Here is a 25,136-nt window from a genome sequence, read left to right as displayed (position 1 = left end):
CAGGGGGGCTGTTCTGCTGGTCGGGGACAATTCAATTCCAACTTCCAGTTCTTGCACAGCAGGGGGCAATCATACTACCTCTATCAAAGACAGACCGACCGACCTACCCACAAAGGAGAAAAGGTGGGAGATATTATCACAGAGGCAATCCAGAAAAAAGTCTGCCATCTGGAAGTATAAACCCTCCTCCAACATGTTTAGGAGAGAGAATCTCATGTATTTGTTATAAACTTGGCATTAATTAACTACAGAACAGTTGAGTTCTGCAGTCAGTCTTAACTGAACAGATAGTTTTATCACAGCTTCTATTGTTATATCTCAGGAGATAAAGGATCTTCTACTAGAGAGTGCCATACAGAGAAAGGCTTTAGAGTCTTCAGATTTTTTTTCATTTTTCGGGGGAAACAGATTTTATTGACTTTTATAGTAGCAGAGCAGAATATCCGAGTGTCATGAGGTATACATTTCATCTTCAGGATATGTCAGATAATATCATTAGTCCCCATCATCCCAAGAACATTCTAGGTTGAAAATATAATACAATAACACAGGTATCAACTGATATCTAACTATGTGCCATATCATCATACATTATTGTCTTCTTCTCTCGCATCTCTAGTATAGATGATTTGATTAAGCTGTTATCTCGCTATTCACTCTCAAAAGTGATTATCTCTTTTTCTAATGAATCTTCAGACTTTAAAAGCATTTTCTTTCTTGTAAAAAGAAAAACAAGAAATTAAGAACCATTATAAATCTACATCAGCTCAACCATTGTGTTGTATACATTCACTTCAAAATGAAAACTATCCTTCATTTCACAGATTGCCTCCAACTGTCGGATTGGATGGTTCAATTAGACTAAAAAGATGCTAACCTTTTGGTATTAATTCATCTTGCGCACCGCAGCTTTCTACAATTTCAATGGAACGATTCCTTTAACCATTTTACGGCCCTGCTTTTTGGGCTATTTTCAGTAGCATGATGTTTTACCTAACTTCTCAAACCAGTGATGCCATATCGTCGCTCTCTGGGTTTTCGTCTTCTCATTAAAATAGGCAATATTGTTCTCCTTTCTCAGAACAAAGTTTCCTTATTGAATCAGCTACAATTTATTTGATGGAGAAATGTTATTTTGACATCAACCAGGAAAAATCTTTTCTAGTACCTGTTCAATCAGTAGAACTCCTGTTTTGTTAGAGAATTTTCAATCCTGCATTCTTCAACTACCATATTCCAATCCGGTCACCATCAGAAAATAACTATCCCAAGTAATACTTGCTTCTCACTTTTCTCCTAGACACTTGTCACGCCTAGTGGGTCTATTAGCCTCATCAATTGAAGCGTTTTTCCTGGATCCGCCCTGTTACCGATCGAAACAACCGCTAAAGATTCGCCACTTGAGGAAGGGTTTATAATTATTCAGACTCAATTCCTTTAGATGGGGAAACTAAGGAGGAGGAAAACTGATGGTTAGACCACCTGCAAGCATGGAACGCAAGGTCAAATTTCAATTATTTCCCAGCTCTACTATTGGAATCCAACGCAAGTGTGTCACGATGGGGCGCAAGATCCAGCCAATTTACCATTGGTACTATCTAGTCTCAGAAGGAGTCCACCATGCACATAATTTTTTCAGAGCTGCTTGCAGCCGCCTTGGCGATCCAAACATTCACATAAAAGTGGGTTGGCTATTCATTCTTTTCAAAATGGAAGGCCTGACAGCTGTCCATTATATCAACCACCTCAGGGACACTCGCTACAAATCGTTGGCAAAACAGTTCTGGGAGTTTTGCCTTTCCCACCTTAAATCTGTCACAACAGATACATTCCAGGTCAAATAAACACAGAAGCAGATTGGTGCTCTAGTATACTCAGTGATTACAGCATTTGTAAATTACACATTCCAATATTTCTTCACATTCAGGAACCATAGGGTTCCCTCACAATAGATATATTTGCTTTCCCAGTGAACAACCAATTGGCCCAATTTTACAGTTGGGATACCGGATCCATTGGCCACAGCACAGATACCTTTCTCCAAATCTAGAACCAAGATAGAGTTAGGAAGTTTCTCCATTGCTGATGATCTCCCGAAATCTATCAAAGCAGAGATAAGACCTGTCTTCAGTGATCATAATTACTCCATTCTGGTTGCATCAGATCTGGTATCCAGAGCTATTTCAAATGTCTGTAGATATTTCAATCCTTCTACCCAATCTACCACATCTACTCCCAAATCTGTCAGGGCACTTTCAGAACCTCATCTTGTCCAGTAACCTTCAAGTCATTGTGTGGATTGTGTCAGGAATCCCTGGTCAGTCGCAGGCCTTTTGTCAGAAAGTATCAACCTCATCAACAAAGTTTGGACTTTATGGTCCATTAGGGCGCACAAATCCATTTTAGCGAATGTCCCCATTGTAGCTAACTATTTAAGCCACCTAGCATCATCAGATAATTCACAGAAAACAATAAACTTAAACAGATCAGCTATTTCATTTCATCACCATTACATTGATTGTAAACCTATTGGTGAACATCTTTTGATTCGTAAGTTATTACAAGGAATTAGGATAAGTATTCTTCCTTCAACTAAAGACAATTGTATATGGGATGTTGATTTAGTCCTAAACATATTTGTATCTTGGTCTGATAATGCTCTTTTATCCCTAAAAGCGGTCTGTGAAGCGTACAATATTATTTGGTTTGATTTCTTGTACAAGAGTACCTAGTGTGAAAGCTTTGGATCTTTCTAGAAGGCAATTTACTCCTTCTGGAGTCCTTTTTTAACATAAAAAAAGAACAAAAACCTTACCTTCTTCAGTGGAGTATCCAGCTTTTCCGAATCAATCAAAACTTTGTATTGTAAAATGTCTCAAGGAATATGAAAATCGTACAGCCGATTACAGAAAGTCAAGTAGGTCAACTCCATATTTCCTACGTAAACTCCAAGTTCCAGACTCTTCTGCCACTCTTGCTAGATGGGTCAAATTAATTATGTCCAAGGCTGGTATTGACGTTTCCAACATTTGGGCCAATTCTTTCAGAGGAGCTTCTACAAGCATGTTATTTTGGGGCTAGATTGGAAGATATGTTGAGAACAACTGATTGGTCTTCTGTTTCTACTTTCAGAACATTCTAATGTAACTCCATTTCTCATGTTGTGCTTGCACCTGTTAATAATCTTTGAAAACGTTTAATACAAGCCTCCCTATCTAAACTAAACAGAGATAAATCAGAAGTGAAATATCTAAATATTCACTGCATTAAAGAGGTACTGGGTATATCTGCACTTGCTTGGCAACATGGATACATAAAATACCTAGGTATCGAGTTCGGGTCAGACCTAATAGACACCATTAAACATAATGACAACATTACCCTAGAAAAAACAAAAAAGCTATTGGACATTAGCTACATATATTACCTGGTGGGAAAGAATTGAAACTATAATAATGATGATCACCCCAATAATCAATTACCTCATCAGCATGCTCTCTTTTTTATTATCAGAGGACTTCCACCACAAACTAGACAAACAGATCTTTAAATATAAAAAAGCTAAGATAGCCCTGAAAAAAATCTAGACTGCACAACTCGTTAGGGGGGTTAACCTGGCCAACTTTATAAAGATTATCAATATGCTTTTCTCACAAAACAGGGTGCTTATTGGTTTCATTTAAGTCCCCCACCCCCGCACCCAGTAAATATACATCTGTATGGTCAGAAGTAGAAAGGGCTCTCCTAAACAACCTAAATCCACTAACCCTACTAACATCCAGCTCAAAACATCTCGATGGATCCAAATACTTATTCCGGAATACAAAAATGTCTCTCCTAAAAATAGATAAGAAGCTTCCCTCAAGCATAAGACTCTCCAACCATCCATCCCTCTGGAACAACCTGATCATTGATAATATATGGTTTTGCAGTTGTATTTAAACATGAATAGACAAGGGCATCTTCTTCCCACAGCAAACTGGCACCTCATCTCACCCCATAACTTTCTCCGAAATACAAACAAAATACAACCATGATAAAATTGAGTTATACAACTTTCTTAAAATGAAGGCTGCCATCTAGAAATCTAAATATCACAGAGATACCCCTTCCCTGCCAAACCTTATACTGAAAATTAACAACTCCGGCCACCAAGTTTCCCACCTACACAAACTCCTACGCCCAAAAACTTTGCAACTAAACAAAAACATAACAACTTTTTGGGAAAAACGCTCAACTAAGCCCATAACAGACTGGTCCCAAACCTAGAAATCAGTCACATTGCCCCCATACTATCACAAACTAAACTGTGGTTCATTCACAAGACATTTTGGACCCCAGTTCAGTTACATTCACAAAAAATATTAGATGATCCCACTTGCTGGAATTATAAGGAAAAAGTAGGAGATCTCGCTCACCTCATTCTTCACTGCAAATCCCTATCCCACTTCTGGGACAATATTTTTTCATTCCTATCAGAACTATTTAATTGTCACCTTAAAAAAAGAACTTGGAGCCCTGATTGCAGGATTCCTAGATACAAACCATGACAATCCATCCAACAGCGCTCTGTTATATTTACTATTAACCTCTGCAACAAAAATAGTCCTAACCAACTGGAAAAGCACAAAGTCTTGTGTAACTGCTGGATTAATTGGATCTTACACATTAGAGGCGCAGACAATATCTCTCTCCAAAACTCACAATGGAAGACTCCCTCTAATCCCATCTGGGACACGTTGGACAACTATTTCACCACCAATAAACCACCTTAGATATCCCCATGTATAGTCTTAGCTCACAACTAAAACCTGTGACCGATCGCCCCCAACCACATTCTAGCATAACACCTTGGTGTGACTCCCCTCTCTCACTCTCAACAATCATCATTGCCGTTTATCAGGTTACCTCAGCATATTGTACAACGGCCACACCTTTAACCCGCACAGAGAACCACAACCGGGCTCTTTAGAAGCATCGTGCATAGATCACTCGTACATCAAACCTCTGTCATACCCTTACACTTAACTTGTATAACTCACTTATACATAAAACTATTGTTACCATACTCATAGTGCCAGGAAAGAACTACACTTTTTCAGCCAGTTATAAAATTCCTGTGTCTATTCTCTCAACTCCCTCTCTCCAACTGCTACTACCCCTTAGATTTACTTTAATTATACTTCTGTTAATTACATTTAAGTTTAATAAGATTGCGATGCTATTTTATCCTTATGGATTGCCATGTTATTTTGTCTTTAGGTATTATTTTATACATGCCAAAAATCAATAAAAAAGCTTTGAATTTAGAATTCTTTATTACGGTGATAGATGTATTTTGTAATCTGTGTATTTGTTTAATGGACAATTGTCTAAATAAACATATTTTCTATCTTACTGACATTGGCCTCAAAGTCAGCTGAAATTATACAGGTGGAACGAGAGAAAGTCAAAAACTTGCATTGAAGAACAGTCTCTTCCTAAGATTGAGAAATTTGCCCAACTGGAGACGTTATTCAGCTTTGTTGTTACAACTATGCTAAATAAGAATTAGGTGCCCAAGGAAAATGAGGCTTCAGAGGCCGACAATCAGATTCCTTCTTTCTCTGATACACGTCCTTACCTTGACTTTCGAAATGCCATTGACCTAGATACTTCTCCACGAGGGAACATTCTCTTATCTCTGGCGTGATGACAGAGGAAGTATCCCTTTTTAGCACCGTAATGCATACAGCTGCAGGAATTCTGTATTTGACTTTGTGCTCTGGGGTACCAAAGCCCAACATTTTGACACAAACTACTTATTCAGTGGCAGAGCCCTTGGTCCCATTTAATGAGGACCTACAGAAAATGTCTTGGCTATATGAGAGAATTCCTTCTCAGGCTCAGCAGTCCAAAAACTGACAGACCCATTAGATCTGATACCGGTGACCCAAAACCTTTGCCCTCACATCCGTTGCCAAACAGCCTGTTGGTTCTAGCTTCATTCTTAAAATGAATCCCCAAACTCTTCAGATGTCAGTTCTGGACATGCAGGCATAAAGGCTGGATGTCATCGGCAGGAAGGTCTGATATGCTGCTATGTCCAAACCCTACAAGAACTGCAAAACTTGGCAGCCATACGTCTACTGGAAAAAAGCTTTTCCAAATTGGTCAGGGAAGTCTTGGATGCTTCAAGGTAGATCCTGAAGTAAGGCTTGGATTCTGTGGATACTGTAGCTTGGTTCACGGACATGGCAGTCTTGCTACAGAAACCCACCACTTGTACCACCATCCTCTGGGGGGGCTCCCACTTTTCCAAGAATTGGGGCTCGATCATGACAGAAAACTGGGTCAACATATCGATCCACCCTTCCAGACAATCTGTCAGGAAACGCAGTCTAACTTGTGGCTTGATTCCCAAGGTACAGGTCCTTGCACTGCTGAACCAAGGGGCACAGAAGTGGTGCCTCTAGAATGAAGGGGATGCTGCTTCTCCCGAAAGTCCTGCAGAAAGTTCAAGAGGATTAAACTGCTGATCTGCATCTAATATGCCAATTTGTTGGCACTCAACAGCACCTTGCCACCCCTTTCTCTTCAACATAGCACATTCCTGCTCTCGCAGCTGAATGACAAGGTGTCATGAATTAGGCTCATTTGCTAGAAAACTACGTTTCCCAGAATGCTCAACTATGCGGGAGGCCCGCGGTCCCTGCAGGGGACCCCATAGGAGGGCAAACCCCGTAGTAGTGCGCAGGGAACCGCAGGCCCGCCTTGGGGAGGGTGGGTGGGCGGGGCCGGACATCCAGGCCACCCCCCCTCCTGGCTGGACTGATATGGGGCGCACTTCCTCCTTGGCGCCCTCTTTGCTGCTGCCCCTTGTCCCCGTCGGTCGCTCCTGGCTGTCCTCGCCAGCCTAGTCACAGGCCCCGAGCCCCCTCCTTCTCCCTCACTTCCCCCCCACGAAGCCGGACGCGAGGCCCGCAATTTTACTCCGAGTGGAGGTAAGGGATCTTTTAGGCCTCCCCCCCGAGCCTAGTCCCCGGAATATCCGGGTCGACAGGGCTCCGTGGTTTTACCACGGGGGAGCCCAGGATCCAAGTTGTTGTGTGGGGTCGAGTAGGCGTCTTTCATGCGGGGGGGAGAAGGCGCCGATGAATGGTGCCTTTGTTAGGGAAGGGTCTGTTGTTTCGGGGCGAGGCAGTGTAAGGCGAGTGCGGTGGTGGGGATCAACGTGTGGGTCCGCCACCACTGGCGACGGGGAAAATAATTAATTGAAATCCACTTGTGGCGCTTCCACGTGCGGTGTTTCTCGACGGGGTAAATAATTTAAGGGAGTAAACGGGTTGCGCTTCCACGTGTGGTGTGTCCGGCGCGATGCAGCCGGAAGATAATTTAAGGGAGTAAACTGGTTGCGCTTCCACGGGTGGTGTGTCCGGCGCGATGCAGCCGGAAGACGGGCGGCTGTGGTGGGGATCGGCGTGTGGGTCCGCCGCCACTGGCCATAGGGTGAAGATTTAAGTAAACAAGCATGGGGTGAAGATTTAAAGCGGTAGAGTTAGGCCAGCGCTTAACTATGCGCGACCAATGGTTACGTTTAACATCCTGCGCTAAAGAAAACGTTTATGCAACGAGCTCCAGCCACAGGGGAAGATATTTAAACCGACAAGTGGTGGAGTGAGACCGGCGCTTGCTAGGCGCGAACAATTGTTAAGATAGACACGTTGTGGCGTAATGAAGGTAATAATGCTTGATGCAACGCGCTCCAGCGGCAGGACGGGTAATGTTGTGCGTAATAAATGTAAATAATGCTTGATGCAGTCACGGGTGGTGAGCCCCCAGCCCCGGGCCGTCTACGGGTGCTGCTTTTATGCGCCTGCGCATGTTGCTTGGGTGCACACGAGGTGAAGGATATTGCCCCGTACATACAAAGGTGCCGCCTTTAGGCGCCATCGCACCCTCCCCCCGGCCGTGTAAAGGCGCCGCTTTCAGGTGCCATCACCCCCCCAGTCCGTGCAGTTTACGGGTGCCGCTTTTAGGTGCCAGCGCTTGAGCTTGGGAGCACACGAGGGGAAGGATATTGCCCCGTGCATACAAAGGTGCCGCCTTTAGGCGCCATCGCCCCCTCGCCCCGGCCGTGTAAATGCGCCGCTTTCAGGCGCCATCACCCCCCCCAGCCGGCGCCATCTCCAATTCTAGCCACGGACAGGTAAACAAGCCGCTGTAGCCGTAGTGTAATGCGCCGCTTTTCAGGCGCCACCACCCCAACAATACTCGCACCCGGACAGGTAAACAAGACGCTGTTCGGCGCAATCAGCCCTAGCTGCGGTGTATTGCGCCGCTTACAGGCGCCACAACCCCACGCACGACCCGGCCGGGTAATGGCCGCTTTCGAGCGTTATCGCCTACCGTCATGGGGCGAACTAGGGGGGCAATTACGTGTAAATTACGTGCAGGGCACAGAATAACGTAGGGGGGGCACGGAAAGGGCGGCGAAGGGCCGGCTTGGCCTGTGTAAATTACGTGCAGGGCACAGAACAATGTGTAAATTACGTGCAGGACATAGATTAATGCAAAATGGTTTGCACTAGCAGAGGCCACACAGAATAATGTGTAAATTAGGTGTAGGGCACAGATAATGCAAAATAAGTGGCACTAGCACTAGCAGAGGCCTCCCCTACCAAGCGAAGTCAGGAAGGTCACTGCTCCTACGCGTGCACTAGCAATTTTCACGGTGCAAGGTAGTAATAGGTTGTAGAAATAAGTGGAAGGTGCACTTCATGTCGTGTCAACACGGTCAATATGTGTGCATCAGGGGAACGAAAGTGAGGACGTAGATTGTTCATTCTGGTGGCAGACGGCGCACGTCAAAGTTAATTACTTCAAAATGTTTGCGGAAGGGGAAGGAATGTCATGAATAAATTGTATATTCCTGCTGCATGTCATAACTGCGTGTTCCCCAATTCCAGGCAACTAAAGATCGTGACATACCGCGACGGGAGTACAGTGCACCCCCCCCCCCCCTCAAGCGGAAGGTAAGAGTCACAACGGGGGTTGGCCATTGCAGGGGTAGGGATATGCATCCTAGGGGGCCGGTGTTCATGGTCCGGTCCTCCTAGTCTTGTGTAACTGTGGCGTGTCCTGGACCGGTGCTTTTGCCTTGCCGACAGGCTCCCAGCTCCAAACAAAAGTTTGGGCTAACGTGAATGGTTTATATCAATATTTACAGGGCCGGGACACCTGCCTGACAGATATCACATCGCTGCGTCGCATTCAAGGAACAGCGTGGCCCTCCTCTTTGTTTAACAGTTCTAACTGAAGTAAGTACTGGAAGGTGATGAGAGTGTTAATTTCGAAGGTTGAGGATACATATGAGGATAGGTCCATTAGTCACGACGTTTTTCTTTGCAGGAAGCGGCACGATGTCGGGAGCAGGGACGGCCGTTACCGAAGCGCAGGCGGCACACGCGGCGATTTTCCTTCAGTTAGTCGAGACGAACGGGGTGGCGTGGGCCACCAATTTACTGAAGGTCAACCCGGCGAATTCATGTGTGAACAATGACATTATTGCAGTCGAAGACGAGGATACCAATAGTACAGGACACGTTAGAGCGTCCAAAAGAGCTAAGGTGCCCACGAATAAAGACTTCCCGCCACCGCCTAAAAAGAAGGGCACTGTTAGCACCGCAGTCGCTGTGGTGCATGACGTACCGGGCACCTCGCACGTGTCAACCAGGGCCCAGGAGCCCCCTGGCCCATCAAGCTTGCCTTCTAACGTTCCCCCGGCGGCGGAATATGCTACCAGAAGCGATCTGGGTAAGATGATGTCCACACTGGAAATATTCATGAAAGAAATGAGGGAAAGTGTGAGGCCTGGGCCCAGCGGGGGGGGGTCTACCATCCAATGTGTGGGGAGTCGGTGCTGTTGAACATAATGCATCGGGAGATACTGGGAGGGGGCGAGAGGGCACCGGCATACCCAGCATCTCACCGGCACCTCCGACATACCCTGTTGACCCCCCGGGTCCGCTAGTCACGCCAGCAACTCCGGCAGTGCCCGCGCCCCTGCCACCACAGGCACCAGACTCGATAGCCCCCCCCCCAGCTGCGCCAGCTCCCCCTTCTAATACAGCAATACCTGATTCCACGCCACCACCCCCCTCCCCAGCGTTGCCAGGTGACGATGATGTGCAATTCGACGCCCCCTTACTATCAGGGCGCTCTTGCTTGTCCTGGGAAGTACCACAGGCAGCAAAGGAATTAATATGGAGGCGAGAATTTTTAGATATCTTCTCTTTACTGATGCTGGGTCAGCAGGGGGCAGATGCACGCAAGGCAGGTGTGAAAGAAAGTGAGATACCAGCCTTGGCCAGAAAAGAGTATTGATAATTGGTTGGAGGCCTTTGCAATACTGTCATCGGTCATTATGGAGAGGTTTAGCGAACAAGGACCAGCGCTGGTACAGTATGGGAGGCTCATACATAACGAGGCAAAAAAGTGGGGAGGGGTAGGCTGGTTAGAGTATGATAGGGAGTTCAGAAAAAAGATGTCTAGATCTCCTAACATGCGTTGGGACCATAAAGAGGTCCAGTTGTGGATGGACCATATGGGGTCCAGGGCGCTCCAAGGGGTGACAACCAACAGTAAGACACAGTAAAGCCAGGCGTCACCCATTGACAAATCCAGCTCCACAACCCAGCAGGAACATAAGATGCCGCCCTTTCGAGGGGGCCACAAGGGGAGAGGTCAAAAGAGGGGAAGCGGGAAACCTTCAACAGGGTCATCTACAGGGTCATGTAGATTATTCAACGGGGGACATTGCCATTGGGGGAGTTCCTGTAGATTCACGCACACGTGCAGCAATTGCGGGGGCAGCACCAGGTGGGGTCATGCAGGTCTAACAAAGGACAAAGACAAGGCAATCATCACGGGGGCAGGGGTGGGCAACACAAGTAATTCCCCCCCCATCCCTAGCGCGCCCAAGCACCTCTCCTTGCCGCCCCCCTCCCCCCCCCCCCCCACGGCATTCTGCGGCGTAACGAAACACCCACGGTAGGCGCTTCCCTAGAATGGCCGCTAGTTTCACCAGAATTAAGCGCTGCGAAAGGGCCCTCACCGATTAAACTGGAGCGAATGATGCCATTACTGAACAGATACCCCAACAAAATTGATGGGAGATTGCTCCTGGGGGGTTTTGCTGAAGGTTTCATTATCCCATACGTAGGTGCCCCGGCCGCCAGAGATGCAGACAACTTTAAGTCGGCCAGGGACAACCCTGAGGTAGTAAGAGCCAAAGTTAGCAAGGAATTGGAGCTGGGGAGGGTTGCTGGCCCTTTCCCGCTACCGCCACTAGACAACTTCGTGGTATCACCGCTGGGGATAGTACCAAAGAAAGAGCCTGGAGCATTCAGGCTGATCCACCACCTGTCATACCCAGAGGGGGAGTCAATTAATCACAACCTTGAAGAAGGGGTTTGCTCTGTCTCATATTGTTCTTTCGATGTGGCCATGGACCTCGTGCGTAGGGCCGGGAAAGGAGCCTGGCTAGCAAAGGCGGATATTGAGTCTGCGTTCCGGCTCCTGCCTGTGCACCCCAGCAGCCAGAACTTACTGGGCTTCCGGCTGGGCAATGAGTACTATTACGACAGATGCATGCCTATGGGTTGCTCCATTTCCTGCGCTTTCTTTGAGGCCTTCAGCACGTTCTTACAATGGGTACTGCAAAGCGTGGAAGGTGTACTAGGCGTCACCCATTACTTGGATGACTTCCTCTTTGTAGGCGAAGCAGAGTCAGAGGATTGCGCAGAGGCATTGGCAAAATTCCAGAAAATGTCTAAGTATCTGGGAGTGCCCCTGGCTCCTGGGAAGACCGTGGGTCCAGCGCAGGCCTTAGTTTTCCTAGGGATAGAAATTGACACGCTATCAGGTGAGGCCAGGCTCCCTGCAGATAAGGTCACAGAGCTAGCGGCCCAAATTAAACAGGTGCTAGGGCAGGACAAGGTATCACTAGACGACATCCAGAGCCTGCACGGGAGATTAAGCTTCGCTACAAAAGTGATACCTGCGGGCAGGGCTTTCGCGCGCAGGTTGGCTAGGACAGCAGCTAAGATCAAGCGCAGGCACCACCAAGTGAGGTTGAGTTTTGGGGTCAAGGAGGACCTTAAGGTGTGGGGGGATTTCCTCGAACAGTTCAACGGATCAGTGATATGGAGGGAACCCTGGACCAGCAGCCAGGAACTGACGTTGTTTACTGACGCGTCAGGAAGGGATGGCTTCGGGGCAATTCTGGACAAAGATTGGTGCGCGGCGGGGTGGCCTAATGCTTGGAGGAAGAAAAAGATTACCTCCAACATAACAGTTTTAGAACTATTCCCGATTGTGGTGGCCTTTCACCTCTGGCCGGCCTTACTGTCTGCGAAAAGGGTGGTTTTATGGTCAGATAATATGGCGGTAGTCCAAGCCATCAATACCCAGTCAGCATCTTGTGCACTTGTGTTATGTCTATTAAGGGAACTGGTCAAAGTGTGTTTATATAACAATGTGGAATGCAAGGCTAAGCACATTCCGGGAGCCTTAAACACGGCTGCTGACGCACTTTCCCGTTTCCATTGGCAGCGGTTCCGAGAGGCGTGGCCCAGGGCGAGGGAAGAGATGACGCCTTTCCCGGCTCGGCTATGGTTCCTGCTGCGGTGGCGCAGCGCATCAGAGAACTAGGCGAGATGTCAGTAGCACCTAGAACGATGAGGAGATACCAAACCTGTGTGAGGACATTCTGCGAAGTCATGGGCCCTTGGGAGCGGGAGGACTCTAGGCAGTTTGAGAAAGTGCAGGCGTTCATGGTCTGGGCAAAAGACGAAGGGAAGAGCCACTCATGGATGGCGGGGCATTTGTCCGCCATTGGGCACCATGCTCGATTGTCAGGTCAGAAGGACCCCACGACAGAGTTCACAACCAGGGCGGCACTCAAAGGCTGGGCGAGAGTGATGCCCACACTGGCAGACCAGAGGGCCCCCATTGATTATGACACCCTGGAGAGCATGATAGACGCCTTGCCGGCAGTTACGAGCTCCGCTTATGTGGCAGCCCTCTTTGCAGTAACGTGTAGTCTAGCATTCTTCGGAGCATTTAGGATTAGCGAATTAGTGGCACGGTCTAAAAAAGAGCCCAACTCCAGGGCCATCTCGTTCAGGAACACCCGCGCAACAGCAGAGTCAGTTGAGATCTTCCTACATTCTTCCAAGACAGACCAATCAGGCAAGGGCAGGACCATCACTTTGCAGCGTTTGGGGAATGACAGTTACTGCCCGGTGGCTCTGCTGGCCGCGTTCCTGCCTCGCCGCCCTCAGTCAGACGGCCTGCTACTTATCCACTCTGATTGTTCCCCAGTCACTAAGTATCAAGTGGACCACGTGATGCAGGGGTGCTTGTTCTTGGCAGGATACATAATAGAAGGGGCCAAGTTTAGCATGCATTCCTTTAGGATAGGCGCGGCCACCACGGCCTTCAGGGCAGGCCTCCCTGATGAAACAATTAAAAAAGTGGGTCGTTGGGACTCTAACTGCTACAGGAGGTACGTCAGACCGCGGAGTGTGATACTCCCGGTGAGCAGACAGGTGGTCAATGATGTGTAAATAATGTAAATAATAATAATCATGTCTTAAGTAACATGGTGGTTCACAATTTGGTAGCCACGTGGTGTGTTTTTGTCATTGCAGTGCCTTTAAAGTATGTCAATAAAATACAACTTACAACACACTGTGTTTTATTGCAGGGAAAGAGGTGTGGGTGTTGGGGCACTCCTATGTCACGAGACTGGCGAGATGGGTGAATGCCACCACATGGAAGCACGGGCTTACCAACACCAAGATATCATGGTTCGGCTTCCCGGGATGCACTGGGCTGCACTGTTAGGGACCCTGCGTAGATTAGTGAGGGAACACAAGCAGAGGCCAAGCGTTCTAGTGGTGCACCTGGGAGGGAACGACCTGGTCGCATTAGGCAAAAGGCGTTTGTTAGATACAATGAGGAAAGACTTGAGCACCCTGAGCGGTGAGCTAGGTCAGTGCAACATCTACTGGTCAGAGATTTCCCCCAGACCTATTTGGCATGGGGCACTATCACGGGAAGCACTGGAAATAACCCGCAGGCGCGTAAACGCGGCAATGCGCAAATTTAGCGAACAGAGAGGCATAGGTTTTATCAGGCATGGCTTGCTGCATGCCAAGTCGATTGGTTGCTGGGAATCCGACGGGGTGCATTTGTCCAAAGTTGGGATGGCGATTTTCCTCTTAGACTTGGGGGAAGCGCTAGAAAGAGCAGGATGTAGATAAGGAAGAGAACTAAAGGCTAGGTAGTGGGGGCTCTGGGCGCAGCGGGTGCCACGCCCAGGGCTGTGGAAAAAGAGAAGGCGACCCCCATACAGGACAGGCGCAGGAACAGGACCTGAAGCCACAGTGCGAGAGGCACAATACTGAGTCATACATAGCCAAGGGGCCCTTCTTGGGGACTTGGTTCAACGGCACCCCGTTAGTCCTTAGGGCGGTTGTAAACCTGAGCAACCGGGGGTTTGCTAATAACGCCCCTCCTAGCTGGGCAAGGTGTGAGTTGACTCTCCCTTGTTCAGAGGTGGGCGGGGCAGGTGGACGATAGGTCCATCGGGGGAGGCTTGCCTCCCAGGTCGACACGTGGCCAGGGCCACTAGTGTCTGCTTCTTTGGCTCTACTTCAGGCGCCCTGCAACAAGGGGTTGCGGGATGGAGGGGTCGCCTGTCAGTTAACCCGCTATGTTATTTGTACCACAAATAAACCTGCAACTTTTTTATTCCCAAACATACTTGTCTGTGTATCATTTGGGTGGAGGGTTGTGGGGCAAGGGTACCGATGCAACTACTATGCGGGAGGCCCGCGGTCCCTGCAGGGGACCCCATAGGAGGGCAAACCCCGTAGTAGTGCGCAGGGAACCGCAGGCCCGCCTTGGGGAGGGTGGGTGGGCGGGGCCGGACATCCAGGCCACCCCCCCTCCTGGCTGGACTGATATGGGGTGCACTTCCTCCTTGGCGCCCTCTTTGCTGCTGCCCCTTGTCCCCGTCGGTCGCTCCTGGCTGTCCTCGCCAGCCTAGTCACAGGCCCCGAGCCCCCTCCTTCTCCCTCACTTCCCCCCACGAAGCCGGACGCGAGGCCCGCAATTTTACTCCCCTCCCTACCGCTCACCCGATGGAAGGGGGGAAGTGGGGAGGGGGGAATAGTAATGATGTTTTTGTCTTCCAGGTTGCAGGAGGAGTTACAAGGCGACCCCCATACAGGACAGGCGCAGGAACAGGACCTGAAGCCACAGTGCGAGAGGCACAATACTGAGTCATACATAGCCAAGGGGCCCTTCTTGGGGACTTGGTTCAACGGCACCCCGTTAGTCCTTAGGGCGGTTGTAAACCTGAGCAACCGGGGGTTTGCTAATAACGTCCCTCCTAGCTGGGCAAGGTGTGAGTTGACTCTCCCTTGTTCAGAGGTGGGCGGGGCAGGTGGACGATAGGTCCATCGGGGGAGGCTTGCCTCCCAGGTCGACACGTGGCCAGGGCCACTAGTGTCTGCTTCTTTGGCTCTACTTCAGGCGCCCTGCAACAAGGGGTTGCGGGGTGGAGGGGTCGCCTGTCAGTTAACCCGCTATGTTATTTGTACCACAAATAAACCTGCAACTTTTTTATTCCCAAACATACTTGTCTGTGTATCATTTGGGTGGAGGGTTGTGGGGCAAGGGTACCGATGCAACTACTATGAGGTCTGTCTTTCCTTTCTCCTATACTGCTCCTGTGTTCTATATCTACTCCTTCTCACCATGCATCCGGTGCTTGTCACCTGTGGTGTTATCTAGTTTGCTTCGTGTCTTGTTCAAGGATGGATGGTTGCTGTTTCCAACGTAAGCAAAAAGTGACTGTGCCGATTTTGACGAGCACGGCATGCTGTGAACTTTGACCCCTTCCTTGGAGCCGCGCTGAGAAGGAGACGCGCTGAGAAGGAGCTGCGCCTTTCCTCAAGGAACTTTTATGATTGATTAGCGCTTGGAGTGCTTTTTGGAGGTATCGTGTGAAGGAGCTGAGCTTGGGAAAAGCTTCTCTTTTGAAAATCGGTACTTTGCATTTGGATTTCGGAACGGAGGTTCCGGTCGAGCACTGTGTTGTGCAGTGACGCTGATTGAACTGTTGTTACGTGAGTACTACAAAGCAAGAGTTATTGCTTCTATATCACGTATTGGAATCACAAACCTGAACTGTGCTGCAAGTGGGAAGGACTATGGTTTGAAAGCCGGTTGGCTAATACTCGAATGACTAGTTACCTGTGAATGGCTATAATTCATAGCCCACCAGAACTATAATTCATGGGTATTCTCTTGCTTTCTTTTTCTTGCTTTCTTTTTATCTTTTTTCACATGACTCTTTCCTTGGATAATTGTGGCAGTCTTTTCAAGTAAGTGAAATAGGACATACACATAATTAAGTCACTAGTTAGAGAAGACAGGGGGTGGGTTGAATTAATGTGTGTTGTTTATGTCTTTTCTGCAGGAAACTTTATTATAGATCTACGGAAGGTGCCTAGAGTGTCATCACTTGCTGTAGATGGTTTCTGGCTGTCAGCCTTTATATTTTATTTCTCCACTTTTTCCCCTTCCCTGTGTGAGGTCTTCATAGGGGAGTGTTTTTACTTATACTCGCTAGGGGTACCTCATTCGGGGAGGGACGAATAGAGCAACGACATCGCTCCTGCTGTATCTGGATTGCAAGGTTAGTCAATCTGCCTTGCTTTGTGACATAAGGTCCTCAAACCCAATACCAAAGAGCTGTGACTGTACTTGAGTGGGGCCAGCTAGCTTCCTTTCGTCTCCCTGAATAAGTTGCAGGAGACATCTTGGCTCCCAGTAAAACCAAAGTAAAGTGCCCAGCCCCTCGTTGTTTAAATCCTTATATTTGCCCACTGATATAATCCCTTCAGCAGCGGAAGGTGAACATATACTACTACGCTGATGATATGCAGCTGATTTTCACCATTGAAAATACTATGGAGTCCAAGGAATTTTTCCAAAATATATTCGGGACTGGATGAACGGCCATCAGTTGAAGTTAAAACTCCAACAAAACAGAAGTTGTTGTTACAAAGAATAAACTTCACTAATGGAATCCCTCCTTTGAGCCCTCTGAAAAGGAGCCCCTCCACGCCCAAGAAATGTGTGAAAAGCCTTGGGATACTCATAGACGAGGATCTCTCCTTGAAACCTCAGGTAGGAGCAGTGACTTCCTCATGCCTGCTTCAACTTGGTAGAATAAGGAAAACCAGGAGATACTTCACCTTTGAAGCGGTCATCCAAATCATCATTGCGTTAGTGATGTCCCGGATAGACTATGCTAATGCCCTCTATCTGCGACTCCCAATGGGCCTAAACTATAGGCTGTAAATGGCACAAAATCAGGCAGCCCGGCTGGTCTTGCTGGTCATTAGTCAGGCTAGACATTGCCACACAGCCTCTGATGGAAAAGTTACATTGTCACCCCGTGGCCCAGAGGACTATTTTGAAAACAGGCTGTATTATTTTTAAATCTCTTCACAGTAAAACACCAGCCTTTATGTTCTCCAGAATTCAGCGCGACACTCCCAATACTCATCTTAGATCAGCACACCGGAACCAATTAACTGTTTCAAGAAGTAAAAGGAAGAGGCTGGGTGGGCCCAGGGTTTGAGTGATTGCCCCCCACACTTGGAACATTCTTCCCACTGACATCAGATCTACCGCCAACTATGTGGGGTTCAGGAAACCTTTAAAAACTTGGCTGTTTAGACAAGCTTATGGCTACCTTTTTTTGCTAGTTGTGGCCCCCACTACCTCAGCACCAAAATACCTTTTTGGTGTAAACTTGCTCTACAGGTTCTGCATAACATGAAATCCATGTATGTGGGTCGCTGGAAACAAATTTGTGCAATGGAGTGGATCAAAAGGCTTGGATCCCTTCGTCACGTCTTACTGACAACCCTCTGATACACTTGGTTTCTACACAACAGGGTTGGCGAAGGCTAAAAAGGGTAACCCAGTTTTCATGCTTCTCCCTGTTCAGATGTCGTTGCTTAGGTCACTTTTAGTGGCATGTTTTCTGAAGGATTTGCTTTACCTGTTTGCTTTCCACTCTGTTCGGTGGGATTTGAACCATATACATGCTTTCTTGGTGGCATCTCATTTTGAGCTGGAGCACAATAGTCCAGTCCAACCTTTTTACTTTGACAATAGTTTTGTTAGTAGAAATAACCTTTGCTCATAGGGTCTGGGAACTTTGGGAATTCTCACTTTGTTCACCTTTCATACCCTTTTACTTAGAAAAGTTGATCCTGCATCCGTACATTGCCTTTTTGCTAAAAGTGGTTTCAGCCTTTTATTTTGCCCAGTCTATCACTCTTCCAACTTTCTTTTCTCTCTTTAACCCCCACCCCACCAAGGAGGAAAGAAGGCTGCATAACCTGTATCCAGGCATGCAGTCTCATACTACATCAATTGTATTTGGTAGGACAGAGTAGATGATCAGCTCTCTGGGGGGTTCGCCAAAGGTAGGTAGGCAAGGCAGTGACCAAACACACCATTTTGCATTGGGTCATCTTTTGCATCAAGAGATCAGCCCTCTCAATGGCATTCATGTCTATGCCACCACAAGTGCCATGGCCACTTCCAGGGGATCTTACCAGAGGCTTTCCAGTGGCTGACATCTGCCAGATGGTCACATGGTCATCCCTGCACACGTCTGCTAAAATCTGCGCTTCATAGCCCATTGTCATTAAAAGTGAAGACAAAAGTGAAGACAATCAGTGTACAAACCAAGGGACACCTTGATATTACAAAGTAATCTAATTACAGACAATCCATGGTTAATACCCGCTTTGACCATTAAATATTTTTCAAAGAAATACAGTGTAAGAATTTTCAATTCAATAACTAGATAGCAAAAATATGCACAGCAAGTGAACCTGTACCAGTTTAAATCTACAAAACCTGTTCAATTGGTGGACCATAGTAGAGTGGCTGTGGGACCCAATTGACAAACTGCAGTATCCACCAGGGGTACAGAAAAAGTTACTTGACAGAAACAGTTTTTAGGTCTCGCATGCGCTGGTCGCCTTGACGAGATCTATAGTCGTTGGTTTTCTGTCCCACTTCTTTGGAAGCGGGGTTTGTGTCCGCCCTGTCTCCCTTAGGCCCCGCCCACCCAACTGGAGGTTTAGCTTGCGCACTGCGTCTCTTCCAGACACGCGGGTTTATTTTTCCATTGCGCTTTCACTTAAGGTGAAAGCGCGATGCATATATAAACAAGCAGCAGCACTAAAATGAAACGTTAACCCAGTCAGCTGAATCGTGGACGCCACCACAGTCAGTCAGGCACTGAGCAGGCCTCAGGCTGACAGGCACACTAATCGCTCATTCATGGTCTCCGGGAGCCCCTAGACTCCTCCCTTGGCCCCGGTGTTCCGTAGTTGCATGCCCTCCCACTGCGTGCATGACAGCCACAATGTTTGCTTTCACATGCGTGCACTCCACACCCAAATGTACACAATGCCGGCACCTTCCGGGCATTCCATGTGCACCTCTGCAGAGCCCACCAGTGTCTACGAGGGGCTGAAACCCGGAGGGCAGATATCTGGCACCCTGGTGTTACGTCACAATATTAATCTGTATTTAATGGAGCTTCTCTGTGCTATGCTAAAGCCTTTGTGGTGCTTCCCAGTCTCCATGCTACTGTCTCAAAGCGCTGTAAATAACATCCACGTCCTGCGTACTTTCTGTTTGGAATGAGTTAACGGCACCTATGCATCTCGCAGGTCAGAGGACCCCTCAATAACACGCTTGGTCTAGGCTGCGCCACTTTTCAGTGGCCATGCGATCGGAGAGATCTCTTGGAGCCATCCTTATAGGACTTACACCGGGGTATTCTGGGACTTTCCTCTGTAAAGCTGGTGTCAAGAGCAAAGTGCTGTAAGTCGCCTTCTTTGTGCTCTGGTATCTAGTGAGGCGCTTTCATCACTAGGCACTATTCACTCATTGGTTTTTGTCATCAGTCGGGCTGCAAAGGTCTGTGGTTTCTGTAATAAAAGGCACAGGGTTCAATGTACAAAGCTAATTTAAGGGTGACTCTTATGTGGGATTAGCTTACTCTTGTGTAAGTTGCACAGTATTTGCAAAAGGTTACGGATAGGAAATGTTCTCTCAAGTTTTCTCTTACTTGTCCCATGAGGGTGGGCGTTCAGAGTGGTGCATCAGAGAAGAAGTTGGGAAAATTCCATTCAGATGTCTTTCATACACTCTCAGGTGTGCCTTTCTGGCTATTTATCATGCTTTATAAATGCATTTCTCGTGCTTATACGCACAATAACTTAACTTACAACTGAAAAGTACAATAATAGCTGTGACTGAAAACCCTTTAGGTGATTAGCGCCTGTATACCCTATCGGGTGATTAGCCCGCTTTATAAATCCTGGTAGATTGATTGGTGGAAAGGTCGTGAAGGAGCACCTAACCTCACAATTTTCACAAGAGTGGTGGAAGGACATGAAAGCGAAATAAACTTTCAAGGGAGAGAAGTAATTATTTTTCAAAGTTAACCTAAGGTTGGAGATCCTTGAAGTAAATTGTTATTACTGGGTAGTTTTAAGGGGTCCAGGGTAACGGAGGAAGAGATTCCCACAACCGTCCATTTAGACGAAGTACAAGCCAGCCAGAAGTCAAAGTACGTTTTTACCCCTGATTATTTAAAAGTGATATATTTGCACTGTTCTTACATGGCTCAGAAACATGCCTAGACTTTGGTACGGGTCACGGGCCAGGCCTTTGCTTTTAAAATACTAAGGCTCATGGGCATGAGTCGGACAAATGAATAGGTCTGTTGGGCTGGGCAGCGTCAGTCACCTGTTGGGGCTCTCCCTTTAATTAAAGTAGTTGGGCTGCGGACGAATAATTTCAATTAAATCTGATGCCTCTGGGCTTGAAAGTCTTGTATGCAAAGTGAAGTTGGCGCTCCTCGTCTGGTGGCAGGGCCCGAGACGAGGCTGCGTCTATGGAAGCATAAAGTGTTGGGTGCTTTCACAGTTGTGCCTTCAGCGATTAACTGGGATGGTGTAAGTGCTGCTCAGTGCTTGAGTGCAGCGGGCTGTACCTAGCCTTTTGTTGACTAACTCATGAGCTGTACCTATCCCCTGGTTAATGCCCTTTACTACCACCTGCTCCGCAAGCTTAATTTGTTAAAATAATAATAATAATAAAATATTAAATCGAAGGACCCAAATATTTTCTTTGAAGTTTGCAGAAGTCGCGGCCAAATTGCGTGATTGCCCAATATCAAGGCTGACTAGCCTTCACAATACCGTATTCTTCTTTATTCCCGCACCCTTTCACTTCTCCATCTCTTTATCTCAGCCTTAGGATTTATTTTCAACCATGCTTTTTCAACGTGTCACGGGTTTCATACCTTTCTCTTTTTTTTCTGTCTTTCTGTGCCTAGCCCTGGGTCAGTCTGCGCTGCAGGGGTGTGCGTTACGCCCCTGTCTGCGTCCGTATGTAAAGAAAAATAATTACTGGTCCCAAAAATGTGTTTCGGTTCCCATCACCTGCAGCCACCCCCACAAATTAAGCACTACTTGCACTGGGGCTAAACTTCGGTGTCTGACTATGGTTAAGGGCTCTTGGATGTATAAGCACCTGGTTGACCTCTTCAGAGCGGTCAGGTTTCCCAGTTCCATCTGAAAGGAGTTCACCTAGTCCAGATTTTTCCCCATTACTTTCTGATATTTACCATCTTGTTGAACCAGTCTTGTAAACCAACATTTACCATAAGTCGAAGAAAAAAGTTAAACTTTGAGTTTGTCACAGATGGACCTAGGCAACTTGAGAGCTATGTACCCTTGTTTCAGCAGTTTAGAACAGGGTCGGACTTGGACAGAAAATAGGCCCACGGACCAAAATAAAAGTTGCCCACATTTCCAAATCAAGGCAGTATTCAACTTGTAAAGGCACGCTGTATATGTGTTTTGCAAGAAATTAGCAACTGCGTGCATTTTTGCTTGCTGTAGTAAATGTTTGTTTTAATGTCTGAGGAAACAAGCATTTGCAATGCAATAGGTCTTGCATTTGCGAGACTTTGAGCTAGTGGCATTGTAAATGACAAACCGTTTCTCTATGTGTTGGTTTTGAAAACATATAAATAAAAGGCATTCTTGTGTACAAAGCCAAGACCTATTGCATTGCACATACTTGTTCATAAGGAAGCTATCCTACACATTTACATCTCTGTGTTCTTCTGCCATATAGGGGATGGGCTCGGAAAATCATCTGATTAATATTTTTGGGCATTGACCTGGACCTAAAATGATGAGGAGTGCAAAATGTAAGAATTTTTTGGTATTTGTATCAAGGAGATCAACAATGGTAACGAGCAACTTAGTATATACAATTAGCATGTTTTAAGCTTTGTCTCCCTGTAGGGTGAAGAAACGAAAAATATCATGTGGTAATAATAAAACCTTCACTTTTTAAGCGTGTATGTTTCAACTCCGTTTGGGTGACTGACCATAATAAACTCTGCAAAGATATGCAGGATTTATTCAAACAGGACAGTTTGGCCTACTACACAGAGGGAGAGAGAAGACTAACCTTGAGAACTTATGAAAAGCATGTACTGGTCAAAGCATTAAAGTATACAAAAGAGTAATGGATGGAATGCTTGAATTAATCTCAGCTACTGGTAATCATTTGGGCCACATTCCAGGCCATCGTTATTTTGCACACCATCCCTCATCAGTTTGGACCTAACCATAAGAAAATCAGTCTGGACAATGCTCCAATGGTAACAGTCCAGCTCGAACTGCCAGCCCATGTTCTCCTTGAACTAGAACACAAGCAAACCAGGATCGTTTCCCCTCTAGTTAGGGCTTATCAGCAAAGACAAACATTTCATCCATTACTGTTTGTGAAGTTCAGTGTCACCCTGATTAGGACCGGTATATCCAGATGTGGATCCCATGCACACAGGGTCACTGGAACCAAGCTACACCTGCCTTACGAGCACTAATCAGGACAAAAACAGTTCTAGATTACTTGTGATCTGGTTCATGATGGACATGGCCTGGCAGTTCAGGCTGGGCTGCTCCCATTGGTGCAGTGTCAAAGCTAATCTGGCTGGGTCCAGAGGTGGCACGTTGATGGGCTAGGATGTGACTCAGAGTAATTACCCAGTGGCTGATTAATTCAAGCATTCCATTGATCACTTTTCTTTTTATACTTCAGTGGGTCAAAGCACAAATGCGACACCAAACACTAGAAGGACATCCATGAAAGGAACTATAAGAGTTAAGAACGAGGGAGGATAGGAAAAAAATTAATTTCTAATAACAAGGTCCACAAGGGGTCAACAACTCTTAAAACAAAAATAATTTGAGGTGAAAAATAAAACCTTCCCAGACAAAAAAAAGGTTTTGGGCTCAATGCGTAAGAGTGCTACACGAAACAATAAGCAATAACTCGGAATACTGAGGAAAAATCTGGAGTCCTTTACAGAGGATTGCAACAGATGGGCTCAACCCAAAGATCTCTTTTAATTTGTATCAGAATTAACTGTAAATGGCTTATCTCTCATTTTTTTGGGACACGCTAATTAGCCTTTCAGCTTGAACTGCAATTTCATAGGAGGAAAGAGGGGGACTTCAATAATATGGGTGGGATTCACTTTGTAAAAGAAAGGAAACATAGAAATCTGGAGAGGAGCCAGCTCAAGGTTCACTGTACACACCTTCACTAAAAGTACTCTCTATACAATCTTGAGCAAAAACCCTACGAAAATAATTGAAACCCTCATGTGGGGAGTACAGAGAGGGCTGCCCCATGCCATTTATTATACGGATAGAGTTAAGTGAAAGGAAGCAGATCGCTTGCTCATCTAATCCTTACTCTGAATACTCGGAGGTGAGAAGCTCTCATATTAGAGGAGGTGGTAAGACATCAGGCACACACATTGACAAGCAACTACAACAGCAAAAGGGAACCAAGAAGACCCCCCCCCCCCCATCGACCTCACTGCCCAGTATGGAGAAAGAAATTAAGGAAACAAAATCAATATTCCTTGACATTAATGTCAAAAGAGTTTGGGAAGCCTGGGTGGGGGCTGTGCTTCTCTCCGAGATACCAGGAACAAACCCAACGGCTGAGTGCAAGCCATGGGTATACTCTTAGCCACCACAGCAAGAGTGCTCTAAACACTTCCTTAGTAGTAAGCAAATATTGGCAGATGTGAGGAATGGTGCAGCTAACAATCATTGATACCAGAACTGGGGAACTGGGCGCAAGTGAGAAAAGAAAAGCACACCTGAAAGTAAGAAAACTTGGAAAGGGTTTCATCACCTTTTTTGGAGCAAAGGGACTAGGAAATCAGACTCTCTACTTCCAACTAAACTTAAAACAATTTAAAAGGAAAAGTGATAATGACGACAGTGCAAGTTTCTCTAAAGTGTTACCCAAATAATTATGTATACCAGGCATTCAGATCTGAGTTTGTGTCTGTGGATATTCCTACTCATTTCCTGCAGCCCATCACTTATTTTTCATCTTCAGACTCCGACCAAGAGCAAGAAAAAAAAACAGAAAAGGAAAAAAAAATGGAAAAGACAAGAAAACAAATGAGAAGAGGGATGAAATAGAAACTGTTAGAGCAAGATAAAGCCATGAAGTGGATGGTGAAGGAAGAAAGATTCATGACTTGGACTCAAACTAGGCAACCTTGGTATTCGGTAAAGCTAGCACTCGACAGCAGGCTCCTAAGCAAACCTTTACTTTGGGCCGTTGTACTTTGGGGTTTTTGAATACCACTTTGCAGATATCTTACGTCCAGGAGCTACTGATCACCTGGTCTTTGATGGGAGAAGCCCAAGAGACCAGTTTGGAAGACTGATAGGAGAGTTCCAGAAATAGGATACTGAAAGAGAATCACAAGAAAATTCTCAAATGTTGCAAGCCAGCCCAAGGTAACAGAACACCTACAAGTCCAGTGAAATGGACCATAGCAGAGTTGCAGTAGTATCCACAAGATACAATTAATAATAGGGGAGAGATGGGTGAAATAGAAAGGGCAGAGTTTAAAAAGTAAGAAG

The sequence above is a fragment of the Lissotriton helveticus genome, chromosome 11 (assembly GCF_964261635.1).
Source record: "Lissotriton helveticus chromosome 11, aLisHel1.1, whole genome shotgun sequence".
NCBI lineage: Eukaryota > Metazoa > Chordata > Amphibia > Caudata > Salamandridae > Lissotriton > Lissotriton helveticus.
This window is presented reverse-complemented; position numbering follows the sequence as displayed.